The following is a 6,000-nucleotide window of genomic DNA, read 5'->3' on the forward strand; positions in this document are numbered from 1 at the left end:
TACGAGGTTCAGTAACAACTTGATCTGAAGTTTCATGATCATCATCATTAACTTCCTCACTAATTGGTGTAGGTGTCACAGGAACCGGTTTCTGTGATGAACTACTTTCCAATAAGCGATGAGGTACAGTTACCTCATCAAGTTCTACTTTCCTCCCACTCACTTCTTTCGAGAGAAACTCCTTCTCTAGAAAGGATCCATTCTTAGCAACGAATGTCTTGCCTTCGGATCTGTGATAGAAGGTGTACCTAACTGGCTCCTTTGGGTATCCTATGAAGACACATTTCTCCAATTTAGGTTCGAGCTTATCAGGTTGAAGTTTCTTCACATAAGCATCGCAACCCCAAACTTTAAGAAACGACAACTTTGGTTTCTTGCCAAACCACAGTTCATAAGGCGTCGTCTCAACGGATTTCGATGGTACCCTATTTAAGGTGAATGTAGCTGTCTCTAATGCATAACCCCAAAACTATAGTGGTAAATCAGTAAGAAACATCATAGATTGCACTATATCCAATAAAGTACGGTTATGATGTTCGGACACACCATTATGCTGTGGTGTTCGAGGTGGCACGAATTTGTGAAACTATTCCACATTTGTTTTCATTGAAGACCAAACTCGTAACTCAAATATTTGTCTCCGCGATCAGATCGTAGAAACCTTATTTTCTTGTCACGATGATTTTCCACTTCACTCTGAAATTCTTTGAACCTTTCAAATGTTTCAGACTTATGTTTCATCAAGTAGATATACCCATATCTGCTCAAATCATCTGTGAAGGTCAGAAAATAACGATACCCGCCGCGAGCCTCAACACTCATCGGATCGCATACATCAGTATGTATTATTTCCAATAAGTCAGTTGCTCGCTCCATTGTTCCGAAGAACGGAGTCTTAGTCATCTTGCCCATAAGGCATGGTTCGCAAGCATCAAGTGATTCATAATCAAGTGATTCCAAAGCCCATCAGCATGGAGTTTCTTCATGCGCTTTACACCAATATGACCTAAACGGCAGTGCCACAAATAAGTTGCACTATCATTATTAACTTTGCATCTTTTGGCTTCAATATTATGAATATGTGTATCACTACGATCGAGATCCAACGAACCATTTTCATTGGGTGTGTAACCATATAAGGTTTTATTCATGTAAACAGAACAACAATTATTCTCTAACTTAAATGAATAACCGTATTGCAATAAACATGATCAAATCATATTCATGCTCAACGCAAACACCAAATAACACTTATTTAGGTTCAACACTAATCCCGAAAGTATAGGGAGTGTGCGATGATGATCATATCAATCTTGGAACCACTTCCAATACACATCATCACTTCATCCTTAACTAGTTTCTGTTCATTATGCAACTCCCGTTTCGAGTTACTACTCTTTAGCAACTGAGCCAGTATCAAATACCGAGGGGTTGCTATAAACACTAGTAAAGTACACATCAATAACATGTATATCCAATATACCTTTGTTCACTTTGCCATCCTTCTTATCCACCAAATACTTGGGGTAGTTCCGCTTCCAGTGACCAGTCCCTTTGCAGTAGAAGCACTTAGTCTCAGGCTTAGGACTAGACTTAGGCTTCTTCACTTGAGCAGCAACTTGCTTGCCGTTCTTCTTGAAGTTCCCCTTCTTCCCTTTGCCCTTTTGTTGAAACTAGTGGTCTCGTCAACCATCAACACTTGATGTTTTTCTTGATTTCTACCTTTGTCGATTTCAGCATCACGAAGAGCTCGGGAATTACTTTCGTCATCCCTTGCATACTATAGTTCATCACGAAGTTCTACTAACTTGGTGATGGTGACTAGAGAATTCTGTCAATCACTATTTTATCTGGAAGATTAACTCCCACTTGATTCAAGCGATTGTAGTACCCAGACAATCTGAGCACAAGCTCACTGCTTGAGCTATTCTCCTCCATCTTTTAGCTATAGAACTTGTTGGAGACTTCATATCTCTCAACTCGGGTATTTGCTTGAAATATTAACTTCAACTCCTGGAACATCTCATATGGTCCATGACGTTCAAAACGTCTTTGAAGTCCCGATTCTAAAACGTTAAGCATGGTGCACTAAACTATCAAGTAGTCATCATATTGAGCTAGCCAAACGTTCATAACGTCTGCATCTGCTCCTGCAATAGGTCTGTCACCTAGCGGTGCATCAAGGACATAATTCTTCTGTGTAGCAATGAGGATAATCCTCAGATCACGGATCCAATCGCATCTTTGCTACTAACATCTTTCAACATAATTTTCTCTAGGAACACATCAAAAATAAACACAGGGAAGCAACAACGCGAGCTATTTATCTACAACATAATTTGCAAAATACTATCAGGACTAAGTTCATGATAAATTTAAGTTTTATTAATCATATTACTTAAGAACTCCCACTTAGATAGACATCCCTCTAATCATGTAAGTGATTACGTGATCCAAATCAACTAAACCATAACCGATCATCACGTGAAATGGAGTAGTTTTCCATGGTGAACATCACTATGTTGATCATATCTACTATACGATTCACGTTCGACCTTTCGGTCTCAGTGTTTCGAGGCCATATCTGCATATGCTAGGCTCGTCAAGTTTAACCTGAGTATTCTGCGTGTGCAAAACTGGCTTGCACCCGTTGTAGATGGACGTAGAGCTTATCACACCCGATCATCACGTGGTGTCTGGGCACGACGAACTTTGGCAACGGTGCATACTCAGGGAGAACACTTTTATCTTGAAATTTAGTGAGAGATCATCTTATAATTCTACCGTCAACCAAAGCAAGATAAGATGCATAAAAGATAAACATCACATGCAATCAATATAAGTGATATGATATGGCCATCATCATCTTGTGCTTGTGATCTCCATCTCCGAAGCACCGTCATGATCACCATCGTCACCGGCGCGACACCTTGATCTCCATCGTAGCATTGTTGTCGTCTCGCCAACTATTGCTTCTACGACTATCGCTACCGCTTAGTGATAAAGTAAAAAAATTACATGGCGATTGCATTGCATACAATAAAGCGACAACTATATGGCTCCTGCCAGTTGCCGATAACTCGGTTACAACACATGATCATCTCATACAATAAAATTCAGCATCATGTCTTGACCATAGCACATCACAACATGCCCTGCAAAAACAAGTTAGACGTCCTCTACTTTGTTGTTGCAAGTTTTACGTGGCTGCTACTGGCTTAGCAAGAACCGTTCTTACCTACGCATCAAAACCACAATGATAGTTTGTCAAGTTGGTGCTGTTTTAACCTTCGCAAGGACCGGGCGTAGCCACACTCGGTTCAACTAAAGTGAGAGAGATAGACACCCGCCAGTCACCTTTAAGCAACGAGTGCTCGCAATGGTGAAACTAGTCTCGCGTAAGCGTACGCGTAATGTCGGTCCGGGCCGCTTCATCTCACAATACCGCTGAACCAAAATATGACATGCTGGTAAGCAGTATGACTTATATCGCCCACAACTCACTTGTGTTCTACTCGTGCATATAACATCAACGCATAAAACCAGGCTCTGATGCCACTGATGGGGAACGTAGTAATTTCAAAAAAATTCCTATGCACACGCAAGATCATGGTGATGCATAGCAACGAGAGGGGAGAGTGTTGTCCACGTACCCTCGTAGACCGATAGCGGAAGCGTTTAACACAACGCGGATGATGTAGTCGTACGTCTTCATGATCCGACCGATCAAGTACCGAACGTACGGCACCTCCGAGTTCAGCACACGTTCAGCTCGATGACGTCCCTCGAACTCCGATCCGGCCGAGTGTTGAGGGAGAGTTTCGTCAGCACGACGGCGTGGTGACAATGATGATGTTCTACCGACGCAGGGCTTCGCCTAAGCACCGCTATGATATTATCGAGGTGTAATATGGTGGAGGGGGGCACCGCACACGGCTAAGAGATCAATGATCAATCGTTGTGTCTCTAGGGTGCCCCCTTGCCTCAGTATATAAAGGAGCAAGGGGGGAGGCGACCGGCCTAGGAGGAGGGCGCGCCAAGGGGGGAGTCCTACTCCCACCGGGAGTAGGACTCCTCCTTTCCTTGTTGGAGTAGGAAAAGGGAAGGGAGAAGGAGAAAGAAGGAAGGGCCCCCCCCTCCCTAGTCCAACTCGGACTAGTCCATGGGGAGGGGTGCGGCCACCCTTTGGGGCCTTTCTCTCCTTTCCCGTATGGCCCATTAAGGCCCAATACGAATTTCCGTAACTCTCCGGTACTCCGAAAAATACCCGAATCACTCGGAACCTTTCCGATGTCTGAATATAGTCGTCCAATATATCGATCTTTATGTCTCGACCATTTCGAGACTCCTCGTCAAGTCCCTGATCTCATCTGGGACTCCGAACTCCTTCGGTACATCAAAACACATAAACTCATAATATAACCGTCATCTAACTTTAAGCGTGCGGACCCTACGGGTTCGAGAACTATGTAGACATGACCGAGACACATCTCCGGCCAATAACCAATAGCGGAACCTGGATGCTCATATTGGCTTCCACATATTCTACGGAGATCTTTATCGGTCAGACCGCATAACAACATACGTTGTTCCCTTTGTCATCGGTATGTTACTTGCCCGAGATTCGATCGTCGGTATCTTAATACCTAGTTCAATCTCATTACCGGCAAGTCTCTTTACTCGTTCCGTAATACATCATCTCACAACAAACTTATTAGTTGCAATGCTTGCAAGGCTTAAGTGATGTGCATTACCGAGAGGGCCCAGAGATACCTCTCCGACAATCGGAGTGACAAATCCTAATCTCGAAATACGCCAACCCAACAAGTACCTTCGGAGACACCTGTAGAGCACCTTTATAATCACCCAGTTACGTTGTGACGTTTGGTAGCACACAAAGTGTTCCTCCGGTAAACGGGAGTTGCATAATCTCATAGTCATAGGAACATGTATAAGTCATGAAGAAAGCAATAGCAACATACTAAATGATCGAGTGCTAAGCTAACGGAATGGGTCAAGTCAATCACATCATTCTCCTAATGATGTGATCCCGTTAATCAAATGACAACTCATCTCTATGGCTAGGAAACATAACCATTTTTGATCAACGAGCTAGTCAAGTAGAGGCATACTAGTGACACTCTGTTTGTCTATGTATTCACACATGTATCATGTTTCCGGTTAATACAATTCTAGCATGAATAATAAACATTTATCATGATATAAGGAAATAAATAATAACTTTATTATTGCCTCTAGGGCATATTTCCTTCACCTTGCCCGGCCCATCTGTGCCTAGTTCTTCTCAAGTTGAGGCCTCTTTTGATCAAATGATTAATGATATGGTAGATAAAATTGTCACGTGTCAGATTTGCTTTAAGCAAGGGCATTTTTCTTCTGCGTGCACGTCAACTTTAAAGTGCTTGGGTTGTTCTCGGGTCGGTCATAGGAGGCGTGATTGCACCTGTTTTGCGCAGCGTTTCGGGTTAGTTTGGAAACCCAAACCCGTTGTCGTTCCAGTTTCCGAGGTTCAAGCTACTGAAGTCGGGAATATCTCTCTGACAAGATATCTACCAAACTTGGACTCCTCTGCTTTCATTGCACCGTCCTCTTCGCCCAATTCCATCCACCTTGGCCCCACGACTCCTCTGGGCTCACCACCGGTGACACCACCTCCGCCCCCTAAGCCGCCATCGCCGCCGCCTGCCATGGCGAACTTTCCTCTAGACCCAATGCAGTACGTCCCCGCTGTTCATCATATCATTGATGCTGGAGATGCGCGCTGGCCGTGTACGTTTGTCACGCCGCACGTTCCGATTGTCCGTCGCCATGAGGACTATATGCTGGGAGAGGTGATGCCAATACCGGAGGCCAACGAGATTGGAGCTGCTCGTGAGGAAGTGGCTGACTGGCTGGAGGCCCATGGATATCAGGTTCGTTCTGTCCAGCCCTAGATCAATGCAGTCGGTCTATTCAGAGTTAGAGATCCGGCGGTGCGTT

The sequence above is a fragment of the Aegilops tauschii genome, chromosome 1 (assembly GCF_002575655.3).
Source record: "Aegilops tauschii subsp. strangulata cultivar AL8/78 chromosome 1, Aet v6.0, whole genome shotgun sequence".
Lineage (NCBI taxonomy): Eukaryota > Viridiplantae > Streptophyta > Magnoliopsida > Poales > Poaceae > Aegilops > Aegilops tauschii.